The following is a 13,873-nucleotide window of genomic DNA, read 5'->3' as shown; positions in this document are numbered from 1 at the left end:
AGTGGAACTGAGGGCTGAGGACTGGAAGCAACTTTTTCTATTGTTATTTCTAGGAGTTAATACTGTCTAAAATGTCTAAAGTGATTTAGTTATTTTTACGGTTAAATCTTTTAAAGTGATTCTACTTTTTATTCAAGATAGACTTTGTGTAGTAAGAATATTACTGCCTGAATGTAGATTATACCAGTTATTAACCAGTTTCGATAAAGACGGCTGACAGTACACTCAGCCTTGGATAAGAAACAGATTATACTTTATGTGAGTGTGTTCTATTTGATTGTTGATCCGTTTCACAGGTCTGGAGTCAGCTCTAATCAGTCTAAAGGGTGTCTGACGTTTATGTTTAGATATTGTTCAGAATTGTACACACGAACCCCACGTGGAAATGTTCCTAGTCTATCTGTGTTTAAACCAATCGGGTTAGAACACCTATATGTATGACGCAGTTAATGACGTTATGTGAGAGTATAATTGTTACTGATTGGTGATTGTAAGCAGAGCGGCCTAGGAACTCATTGAGAGTGTTGAAGCTGGCTTCTGCGAATGAAACTGCAAACTATCTTCAGTAAACTTAATTTATTTTTTTTAAATCTCTGACTCCAGCTCTTCTTCATCTACCAGACTGGTCATTCTTTGGGTTAAACTGTAAACTATCCCTACACAGCATAAATAATGTTGGCTAACAAACATTTTCCCAAACATTAGTAATGAAAAAACATCATTAGTTTACAAAAAGACAAAGATTATATTTATTTTTATAAACTATACTATTTAGCCATTTTGTTTCCAACAACAAATCTGTATTTTCATGCCCCTCGAACACTAATGTTGTATAAACACATGCTGACTTTAAAGAGACATTCATGTTATAGCAAACTGCTAAAATAAATAAACTCTTAATAAAGCAAAAATAATCTAAAAAAAAAATGTTATATTAATAACGTCCCTTAAATAAATGTATATAATAGAAAAGAAACAAGCATTAATCAAAGGAAACTTCAAATTTACCCTGGTACACTAACCATAATTTATAATTCACTATGGTATAGTTAAACTGGTTTTTCAAGGTTTTTTAATACATCTGAAAGCATGAGACCATGGACTTTCTGATTGATGTCTGCTCCAAGATGGAGTCACACATTTCCTTTTTTTATGTCTTCATGATTATTAATAAGGTTGAATTAAGAGCCTAGATTATATTATGACCTTAGTGTCATCCCTCTTCAGAGTAAAACTGAAATAAAATGTGTGTCATTGCTTTTTCTGTATGTCAAATGATTTGTTTTCCAGGATCTACCAAGCCAGGTCAGAGGTCATGGAATTGTTTTAAGTGGAACTGGACTTTTTAGGGATTGAAAACAACTGTTTCCTGAGTCATTTGCTATTTTATGTGTTAATTCATTCAAAGTAAATTCATTTGTATGCAAGATATACTTTCTGTGCTTTAGCAATCAGTTTGGATGTTGATTGTACCAGTTTTGATAAGACGGCTGAGTACAAGAAACAGCCTTGAGTATAAAACTGATTGTACTTTGTGTGTGTGTGTTTGTGGATATTTCACATGTCTGGGGTCAGCTCTGAATAGCCTAGTGCAGAGGTTTTTCCATGCATACATCCACTTTAAAAAGTTATTTTATCAAAGATTTGTAGTTTCATTAAGTTTTATGATGATTAATCTGTATATTCTTAAAGAAGTTCAAATTAGATCATTGTAAATTTGACAGAATAGTTACCTTTAAGAATTATTTTTAATGTGTTGATATGACATTTTTTTCTATCAGACAGTATCTTTTCTATTCTCCACTGTAAAAATTATTATATTATTATTATATTTTATAGGGGATTATTTCATTGTTTTATGATTATTGATAAGTAAATATAAATAGCAGTGCTAACTAATTTAATTTGTAAATTCGACTTAATAATATATATATTTTTAAAATCTGTTTTGTGTTAATGTGGCATGTTTCTGTCTGATATTACATGTTCCATGCATACTGCTGCTATAACAGTTATTTTTTTAAGGATTTGACATGTGGCCCTTCACTTGGTTTGCAAAACTTGATGTGGCCCTCGGGTTTGCCCACCACTGGACTAGTGGCTGTTTGACTTTTGTATGTGACACCTAATTCTTGAAATCTATTTTTCAGAATATTACGCACGCATATATGTGGAAAGTCTATGTGTTTAATCAGGTTAAAACACCTATATGTATGACAGTTACTAATGAACTTTCTTTATTTCAATCTTCTTCCTAAGACAAACGGGTCATTTATCGGTTAAAACTGTTGGTTCCTCAACATACAAAAATTACTAAAGTAATAACATACGAATAAAATCATAGTATTTTTGGTTAATGACAATAGCTAACAAGCAAAGTGTCTAATATTCTGCTAAACAGCTTAAGCAACTCATACGCTTTAAAAGTATAATACATTTTAAAAATAACTTGTTTATTTTATGGTGGTTTATATTACACAGATTAATTTTGGCTTAGAGTATTTTTAGCAATACAAACTTAGCTTTGCACCATGGCTTGACACTATATATTCCGGCCCTTAGGGGGGCAGCATAGCAAGTCCGAAGATGAGTGTGTTGTAGCGAAGTAAGAAGTCTGCAAAACACATACGGAAATGGAAACGAACGGAGCTAAAATGCCCTTCGCGAGTGGTGAATTGTTTAAAATATTGAAAGTTTCGATAAAAAGGAGGAGGAAGAGAAGGAGGAACGGAGCGAAGCCCGTGGCACCGAAGCCCGTGCCACCGAAGCCCGTGGTGGATCCCGTAACTCGCGCCGGCCTCGTGTTTCCCGTCCGACAGTTTCAGCACACATTCCCGCAGAGGCTGGACGAGGAAGCCGCGGTGTTTTTCACCGGAGTGATGGAGTTTCTCGTGGCTGAGATCTTAGCTTTGGCAGGAGAAGATGCTGCACTCCAGCAGTCAAATAAGATCACGATACATCACATTCCTGGACTTCAGGACAGAAAAAAATATGCAAAGTTGGCGAGAATAACGTTACCGTTACCCAAATTTACAACTAAAGTTAACGTTATCAAAAAAAGACTTCCGAGAAAACCGAGAGTGGGACCTCCAAGAAGTTATTTAAGACTCCTGACTGAGTGATGCACGGATATTTACTAAATCTTCAGCGCTGTACTTTTTTTCTAAGGACACTGTACGGTGCACTTACGGTGTGTCGTCACCTTTTGCTTGTCATAGCTCGTCTCAGTGCACTGCTTTAACTATCATTTGTGCTTGTTTATAGGCTTTGCCATTCATACGGTTTTACGCAATCACATTTGTTGGAAATAAACGTTGTAAGTGACATTGGCATCGTTTAAAAATGCATCTGCACACTCTCACACACGAATTGCTCAAAATCTACTTTTTTTGGCTACGTTTTTTGCCATTAACTACACCTGGTCCATATGCAACATTAAAATACATTTACCTGGTTTATCATTTGATATTTATCGTTATTAATGTGTATTTGTTGACCAATGTATCAATTTTATATCTAAGACTTTTTCTAAGACTGTTAAAATAGGCCTTATATTCTTCAAGACCGAACTTGATTTAGAGTATTTTATTTTTGTAATGATTTCAAATATCATCCTGCCTTATCATCGTTTTATACAATTAAAAAATATATAATAATAAATAATTAATTTAATTATATATAATAATTAAAAAATAAATAATTTGTTCACATACTAGGCCTATATAATCTGAGATTTCAAACAATTCTATCCAAATGCTGTATCATCTCTAAAATAGATAAGCTACAGTAGGCTAAACTGATTATTATCTGAATTTCAGATCACAAAAGTTAATAAACTACTAAAAATAAAGTTTCAAGCCAGGTGTTTTACAGTAATGCCACAGAAAAAAATTATTAGTTCCCAGCAAACCTTTCAGAAAACAGTTTTAAAAAGAGCTGGTTTGTTAGTGTGTAGAACAACTTTATAATTACTTCTGTTTTCAAGAAAATCAAGTCCTCTTTGTGAAGTCGAAAGGTTTATGCTACCATCATTGCAAACCTGAAATACTATAACTACAGAAATCTACCAACAGGTGGCGTTAGAACTGCATTCTACCTTTCAAAGTGGCTGTGACTTCAGAATAGCATATAAACACATGACTTGCAGCATGTGTAGCCTACTGTGAAAAGTAAACAGTTGAATGAGCAATAAAATTGTTTTTTGTTTAATGAGATATAAATAAATCTGCTATTTTAAGCATCTCCTACATTCATTTTTTGACTGCATGCCTTTAAAACGTTATTAATTAAAACTGATAAGAAAAATAACTGGAAGATATTTGCAGACTAATGATTATGAATCATTAGACATTTATTATTAATATTTCCTTGCCCATATAAAAAGACACTGGGTCTGTATGTGCTAATTTTCAGATTTATCACTCTTTTAATAGTTCCTTTTATGTAATATTTGAATTTACAACTCTGCTTTGGTAAATTGACTTGAGAGTCGTATTGCTTATAAAACATGGGCCTAATTGTTCTTTCACGATATGAAATCGTCCCCATTGTCCATATTTGTATTTTTAGCCACTCAGACTAAACTCTCTTTTCTGCTGCTGCTTTCAATCAGACAGCCTTCAAAATCACTCTATTAAGAGAGAGAAAATGATGAAAACAAGGGCAGACTACAAAACCACTGATGTTCAGAAGAATGTCTGTGGAAATCGAGTGTTTAGCCAAGAAGTCTGGCTTAACCTTGAATTCTTCTTTTGTCACCACCAATGATAACATTGTGGTTTACTCTTAGCCTCCACTGCTTGGGATTTATAAAGTGGGAATTTAAAAATGACCCAGAGGGAATGACAGAAATGTTTAGAATGGAGAAGGGAAGACGTTACTACTACGTGTTCTGCGAAAGGAGAGAGAGAAAGAGAGAGAGATGATCCACCCCTTGTTCACTTTCAATGAATTCTCTCCCGATCCAGCCTACGCACGTGCAGAGTGCCACGTAGGCCAGTGTGGACAATACCAGTTACGGCTTCGCTCCTTTGCTCTCTGAGTAATGGAAACCTGCTGGTTTTGCATGGGGGAATCATCTGAAACAAGCTGTGCCAGAATACTATAGTTTATTTCTACATGTTCTATAGATGTGTTGTGTAAGAGAATTTACAATTTTGCTTTAAAACCTATTAAAACTAGACAATTGAAAGAAAAAAGCTTGCCTCAGTTTATTGACTTTAGTAAGTCTGCTTTCCAAATACAGAATGTTCCCAAAACCTATTTTGTTTATCCTGTTTGGTACTGAACATTTGCTAAAACAACATTGTGATTATACTAGAATAAGATTTTCCTTCTCTAATATACGTGAAAGGGTGTCTTTAGTGACCCAGGACATTCTTACCCTCCCTCTCATTATAAGTTTTTTTTACTATAAAGAGTGATCTAAGAACTATATTATTTTTAAAAAAAAAGTTGAACAAGTAACATCTAGGAACCCAAGTTATGGAATGATAGAAGTGTAATAATATTTAATAGTTATCTAAATAATGAATCTGATGAATGTCTGAATATATAGTTATCGGCTCAAACTAAACTCTTCCAAGTAAATAAAGGTAACAAAATAGGTTGGTTTATGATTTAGTACCTGCTAGTAAAATATCAAAGTTTAAATATTAAATTTATTCATTTTCCTTTGGCTTAGTCCCTTTATTAAGCAGAATGAACCGCCAACTTATCCAGCATATGTTTTAGACAGCGGATGCCCTTCCAGCTGCAACACAATACTGGGAAACATTTACAGATATACACTACAGCCAATTTAGTTTATTCAATTCACCTATAGTGAATGTCTTTGGACTGTGGAGGAAACTGGAGCACCCACACGAACACGGTGAGAACATGCAAACTCCACACAGAAATAGCTGGGATTCGAACCAGCGACCTTCTTGCTGTGAAGCGACAGTCTTAACCACTGAGCCCCCGTTTAAGTAATAAATATGAAATAAAAATGATAAAATTTTATGCTACTGTAGCAATGAAAAATGTGTTTGTGTAAAATATAATAATAACTCCTTACATTTATATAGCGCTTTTCTAGACACTCAAAGCGCTTTACACATTGTTGGGGGAATCTCCTCAACCACCACCAGTTTGCAGCATCCACCTGGATGACGCGGCAGCAGCCTCATTACACCAGACCGCACACCAGTTGATTGGTGAAGAGGATACAGAGGGATGAAGCCAATTATATGGTATGGAGTATATGGTTAGGAGGCCATGATAGACAGAGGCTAGTGGGCAGATTTGGCCAGGATGCTAGGGTTAATCCCCTATTCTTAGCTTCAGTTGGTGACCATATAAGAGTTGCAGAGAACTGCCGGCTAATATATATTAGTCCAGTCACCACCAACCAGACGCCTCCTTATAAACATTCAATGATTCTGGGTGGGGCTGCACAATATTGGAAAAAATTTACATTGCGATATTTTTTTTCTCTGCAATATTTATTGCAATATAAATACAATTTCAACAGATGACTTAAATAGTTCTGTTTGCAAAGTCATTACTTAAGATTGATTGGGATGATTTTGTAGGGTAGTGAAACATAAATAACTTATAACAAAGATAACAAACTACAGTCATAAACACAATGCAGCAATTATTAAAGGGCACCTATCATGAAAAACATCTTTATGGAGCTGTTTGGACAGAACTGTGTGTAGGTATAGTGTGTCCACAGTCATATTAGAGGGATAGAAACACAATAAGTCTCTTTTTTAAAATATCCTGGCATTAAAATAGGATTCAAATCCCTCCCATTTTGAGACCCACCACAACGTGACGTAAAAGTGTGGTTTCCCCACCCACCGAATTGATTGACAGCTGCGTTTTACCCAACACAATCTCACGGCAATTAGTAACTTTTTGATTTAGTGGCTAATTCGTATGAATTCGTACGATCTAATTCGTACATTTTAGTACGATTTGCTCATCCCCCAATGACAGTTGGGTTTAAGGGTGGGGTTAGGTGCTTTTAAAAATCGTACAATTTCGTACGACTGAACTCGTACGAATTTGTACGAATTAGCCACTAAATTGGCAAATCGTAAAATACTTACGTTTCCTCGTGAGATCAGGCTGGTTTTACCATGTCTCCGTAGTAATGTGTATAATCCTATCAAAAAGACAGGAGGTGCACAAATCAACTGAGTTTATCTTAGAGCAGTATTAACCATTATTCAGTATTATACCGTGATAATGCAATATTTTTATCAAAGGTTATTAAACTGTCAGAATCTTATACCATCCCATGCCTACTGTACGGCACAGCCTTTTCCTCTCAATATGCAATACACAATTTCTTATCAACATTGTGCAATTCTGAGTGTGCTCAACATAGATGAGTATGCTTGACAATCATGTGTAGGATACAATAACTTTGACTTCATATACACTGTAAAAAAATGATGGGTTCCACACAATTTCGTCATGTTGTTCTTACACAAATCAATTATGTTAACTTAATCGTTTTTACAAATTAAAGTGGATTGAACATAAAACTAATAAGTTGTCCCCAAAACTAGGGATAGTGTTGTTTCAACTCATTTTAAGTAAGTAGTTTGAACAAGAAGCAAAAGTAATTTTATTTTTGTGTAGTGCTGCTCTCTGATTAATTAAAGTGCTTCTTTTATCATCACTTATAAGTCACTTTGAATAAATGCATCTGCTAAATGAATAAATAATCACTGTAGAACATTCAAATTCAGGGTTCCACACAATACCTTCATGTTGTGCAACAACAATAAAGTTGTCCCAAAAAACTCTCAATAATTGTGTTGTTTCAGTTCATTTTAAATAAGTAGTTTGAACAAGCAAGAAGTGTAAAGTGTTTTTTGAAGAAGTGTTTTTTGAGTGTAAGACCAGAAAATGTCACAATGATTGTCAAAACATTCATACTATAGAAATAGTTACATTGAGTTGGTAGCTGCTGTTGGTATTTGTTTTTGAATTGTTCATTCTTTTTGTTGCGGAACCAAGTAATAGCAATTTAGGAACATTCCCTGTTAGGTTTAAACTTTTACTCTTATTAAATAACATTCACAGAACATTATGACAACAAAGTACTAACACTATCGAGTAAATATCTCACAATTCTTTTAAAAAAGTTAGAATCAGGAGAAATATTCCAGTTATGAGAAATAAAAATAGTGTATATTCTAAAACAAACTTCTGACAGGTTATTCACATTGCCGTCTTGCCTCATATTCCTGTGAGAACCACTGTTAGATCGTCTCTATGTTTTCTCCAGAAGGTTTTGACCGAGCAGCCTATCAACTGAAGAGAAAGCGAGCAACGTGGACAGAGGAACTAGGTTAATTACTTTCATATGTGATTCTAGTGTCTGAGGAAAGCAGGAGCGACGGCTGCCAGAGAAAAGGGAAGCCCAGGCGCAGAATGTACCGGCTGATGTATGAAAAACAACATGTGGCTCTGAGACGACGAGTACAAAGTGTTTTCTATTTTTCTTTCACAGAGACACTGCAATTGACTTTATGAGCGTATCATTCTCTGAATTCCCCATCTGAGTCCTTGTGAAGAAAAACACTTTTATTTATCTCTCTGAACACGGCAGTAGATTGTGATGGAGGACAGCAATTTATGGTTTTATTTTTTAATGCGGTTCTATCTAATGGTGCTTTTGACTACACTTTACATTCATTTTATGCTTGTCATAGTCTAATAATCTTGAGCCAAATTCAACGTACTTCTAAAAAGTTTACTCACGTACCTCCAAGAAATGCTTGGGCAGACCCCCATTTTTCTGCTAAAATAGCTCTGTTGGCATGGTTCAGTATGACGCAGAAGGTTTAGGGAGGCCATGTAATGTTCATATGGTCCATTTTCAGTTCTAAAGCTCAGGATCGTTAATATAAATCAAACGTCTAACTGATACAGTTCTTGACACTACCGTGAATGATGGCTACTTTGATTAGACAACTGGAGAACATATTGTACAGCATTGCTTTAATGCATATAGCATGCTGTAGACTATAAATCTGATTCCTGGATGCTGATTGGTTGATGAAGCATTCCAGCTGTGACATAAATCAAACGTTCTTCTAGTATATGAACGTTAGGGATACTGACATAACACTAAAAAAACTTTTTACCTTTACCTTTTAACCTTTTATTTTACCTTTTCATTTAAATGACATTTTAGAAAGCGAGTTTCCTAGCGCAGGTTTACAATTTCATCTAACATCTAATTACAAAAATGGTATTTTATATGTTGAAAACAGCAACATCATGCACATATGTTCAGTATGTAGACGTGCAAGTACTTGATAACTAAGTGGACTAAATCAGTGCTTCTCAAAGTGGAGGTCAGGACTCCTTGGGGGGTCATGGGACAATGACAATTTGGTAATTTGCAAAACTCAAATTAATTTTATTAAACCATTAGAATTACCATATTTTATTCATAACCCACAGAAGATAGTAAATAGTTATGTTACAGAAACAACAACAACAACAACATACAAATAAAAATCAGCCATCAGCCTTAAATTTTTTTAGATTAAAATTAATAAAATTAATAAATGTCTATAAAAAACATACGCTTATTAAACTGTTGCATATTTGTGTTGACAATATGCTCATATTTACGCCTATAGATGTGTGCGCAATGTTTGTATATTTGTATATACAGTATAACCACCTTGAAAAATGGGGGCCACAATCACTGACCAAGTGTGCCGCAAGCCTGCGTTTGAGTGAAGGTCTCGGCCGTTAGATCGCCCCCTGGGGGCTGGCTGCAGTACAAGTCATAAAGCCCGCCTCCTCCGTGTTAATGAAGGAGACTTGAGCCCAAATAAAAAAAATTATTACACTTGCAATAAAATGTCCCGAAAGATGGTTCTGGTGGATTAAGGCACTGGTTATTGTGCTGAAATAGGAGCAGATCTTCATTTTTGTAAACAGTTTGTTTTTAGCAGTAATTTAATGCTGGGCGTGTCATCGTGATTGACAGCTGTGATTGACAGTTTCTCAAAGCAGACCGTCTGAGCTTCGGCAGAAGACTGAAATGTTATTATTCGATTTCTGTGTTATTTTACCAAGATAAAATGAGTTCAGCAGTAAACTATAGTTTCTGACATACATGATCCTGGTGGAACACTGTTTATTCGCTAAGTTCAGGGCTTTTTTCGGGCTTTATTAGTTTGCTGATACACGCCTAACCACCCAGATAGCAAAACACAGTTCCGGCTAGATTCTCGCCTGCCGGAGACTTATCCCTTAGAGCACAGACTGACTACCTCTGCTGGACCTACTCCGGATGCCTGGACTCACTGCCCGATTCCAGCCCGAGTCAATCGAGCCAGATGCGGCGGCCGAGCGAGCCGGCGCTGCCGCATGCAAGCCGGAATCAGCCCGCGACGCCGCGAGTAGGTTATGCGCTGCGGTCCGGAGCTGGCGCGATTGAATATATAAAACCCTCATATTTGTTAACGTTATTACATCCATTTGTGTTGATAAGACAGCAAACGCATGCTGAGCAGTTCGGGGGGCGTGGTTGATTTTACATAAAGCGTTTGGTTGGAAGCTCGACTCCGCTCATTTTCGCGGCTCCTCCTCTGGCTCCATCAGACAGTCCTTCTGCGCAAGTCAAGGCTCCAATTTCAGCAGTCTTTTGCGACAGTTTGTGCCCGTCAAGCAGGCGTTTTGCCCTCAAGGCGTTCAATGGGAAAAAGGGCTGTCGCGTCGTCCATATTTTTTACAGTCATTGTCACTGACATTATTATTTTGAGGGTCGTCGGCTGAAAAGTTTGGGAACCCCTGGACTAAAGGACGTATGTGTGCTGATGCTTGTTTTGAAGTGATTTTGCCACCTACTGGCCTGGCATACATAAAACAGCATTTGAAATTGCTTCTGCACATCCAAATGAACAGTTATCATCTTGAAAACCTTCCTAAAATGCCTGGTCAGGTCAAAGTTTCTAGGAAAATGAAAGCTAGGGGGCAGTATGATGACAACAAAGTTTGTTCCTTTTCACACTAATGATATTTACAGAGACATATTATCTAAGACTATGGAATATATTCCCGTTTGCCATGGTCAGTTTGCATGGTAGCTCAGTTTTTTTTTAAAATCATTTTTAATTTTTTTTATTTAAGTATCAAGGAAAAAAGTAATAAACTACAATCTAAAGCTAATTGGTTTGGTTACTTTTTAAGAAAACTAACATGTGCTATGTTATTTTTGCATTTTTAATAAAAAAAAGTAAGATAGACCTGAGTCCATTGAAGCATAGTTCCATAAAAGAGATAAAACTGATGTACATTCAAGAAAGAACTACATTGTTTGAAAACAGTATTGGTTGGGTTTAGAAAAGGGTTTTAAGCCAGTGGTTCACTGGCCTGGATAATCTATATGACAAGCCCTGCCTTCTCATGGATGTATAAACAAGGATGTGCATCTGAAACAAACAAAATAAAACCTAAATAATGTATTTCAGACTCACAAAAATGTAGATAGCGCCCTCTAGTGAATTTATTATCCTGAATTGTGCAGGAAATCAAAAACAGATTTCCTTCATTCATTCATTTTCTCTTCGGCTTAATCCTTTTATTAATCTGGGGTCGCCACAGCGGAAGGAACTGCCAACTTATCCAGCATATGTTTAATGCACCAGATGCGCTTCCAGCTGCAAACCATCACTAGGAAACATTCATACACACTCATTCACACACATACACTATTGTCAATTTAAGCATATCCAATTAACCCGTACCGCAAGTCTTTGGACTTGTGGGGAAAACCGGAGCACCCGCAAGAAACCTACGCAAACACAGCGAAAACATGTATACAGAAACGCTAACTGACCCAGCCGAGGCTCGAACCAGCGACCTTCTTGCTGTGAGGCGATCGTGCTACCCACTGTGCCACCGCATCGCCCACACAAAGTAATTTACATTTCGCAAAAATGTAGAGATGGGTGTAAATGGAGGGTGGAGCCCGCTCTAAAGGGGCAGATCAGCTCCAAGTGTGTGGGGATTGAGCTCCAAGCGGAGGGGCTTTAGCTTCAAGTGGACTGTACAAACCTCCTGAAGTTTTCATTGATTTATTTAATGTATTGTCAAAACCCATTGTGTTTTATTTAAAACAATTTGTATTACGTAAAAAAAATCTGATATCAAATTCAGATAAAAACTAATAGTATTAGTATTTTTTGCAAAATATTACACACATTTTAATCATAATTTATTTATATATATATATACATATACATATATACATATATAAATATATATATACATATATACATGTAAAGAGGTAAAGAGGTATATGTATGTATATATATATATATATATATATATATATATATATATATATATACATACATACATACATATATATATATATATATATATATATATATATATATATATATATATATATATATATATATATATATATATATATACACATACATATACCTCTTTACCCTTTGTGTATTACTCCGCCCACATATACAACCAGCAAAAAGCAGAAGAAAGTAGTTCCTCATACAAAAAGGTTTTTGAGACTCTCCATGTTTGATTTTGTTTTTATATACACAATTATGCCATCACACTGTTGTATAAACGCAATATTACAATCGTAGCAGTGCGATATGGCTGTATATTGGCACTGGTGGGGGCACTAAGGCACTCAGCCTGCAGCCTTGTGCCAATGCACGCCTCCCACCAGTGTCGATATACAGCCATATCGCACTTCTACTCTATATATTAATTAATTTATTAAATTTTTATTTTTTTTTAACTTCATAAAAGCTTTTGTGCCAGGGCCATACTATATGAATATCACAAGCACAAGCCCTCATACCTTGTTTTTTAAATTTTTTTTTATCTATTGTTCTAAATGAACAGAATGGAAGAACTATCTCAACTGCTTATAGCAGATCTTTAGATTATCAATAAATGACAGAACTGTATTAAGTTAAAATATGCCCTCTAGTGTCTGCAACAGAGTTTGCATAATGGATGAAGTGGATGATGATTATAGTAATACCCAACTAAAACAGTCATTTTAATGAAGTCATTTTGCGTTGCCTAAGATAACGTGGCTTTAGATTGAATGCCACAATGAAAAACTTTACATATTTAATTTAAGATGCACGTTCAGTGAACCCTGAAATTTAAAGTATATTTTCTATTGGTTCAATGAAAAAAGCCTTTAGAAGGCTCTCCAGCTAGTCCTTCAGAGTTGGTCCTTGTGGTTTGTCACTGGGCATGAGTGGTTTTAGAGGCTAGACACAGAATTTGCAGACCATTGATTAAGTTCTTCTAAGTAGCAATTACGCTTCTTTTGCAAGCCATTGGATGCATCGCTCATGGGAAAGTTTAAGGCAACAGTTGGGTCATATGAGAGGACGAGTTAAAGGAAAGAGTGGAAGGAGACATCTACGTTAAGGTCTGGGTGGCCCAGGTGCGTTTATGATTGAATGTTATAAACAGAGCATCATGTGATGAACGTAGAGCAGTTTCCAACTACACATGGAGCTCCTACTGTAAGTAAGCACACGTGATGTTTAAAGCTGCACCTCGTAAACCTGTGAAGGCCCCACAAATGACTTTGCTTTCACTTTTTATAAAAGAACCAGAAAGTTGTAAAGGATTTAGTAAAAGTTATAGGAGGAAAATATAAAACAGATTTTGTTTTATGAGCAACAACTTCCTGTACAGGCAATGTTGTGTAAATCTGTTTTGCTTTGTCAGCGTCATCATACAAGAACACTGATATGTGGAGACATTTCGCCAGGAGGGCTTTTGTTTTTTTGATGTGCCTCGTAAAAGTTCATCCAAAAGTCAGACTGAGAGGGATGTCACA

This window comes from Danio rerio, chromosome 10 (assembly GCF_049306965.1).
Source record: "Danio rerio strain Tuebingen ecotype United States chromosome 10, GRCz12tu, whole genome shotgun sequence".
NCBI lineage: Eukaryota > Metazoa > Chordata > Actinopteri > Cypriniformes > Danionidae > Danio > Danio rerio.
The sequence above is the reverse complement of the archived record's forward strand: the minus strand, read 5'-3'. Positions refer to the sequence as shown.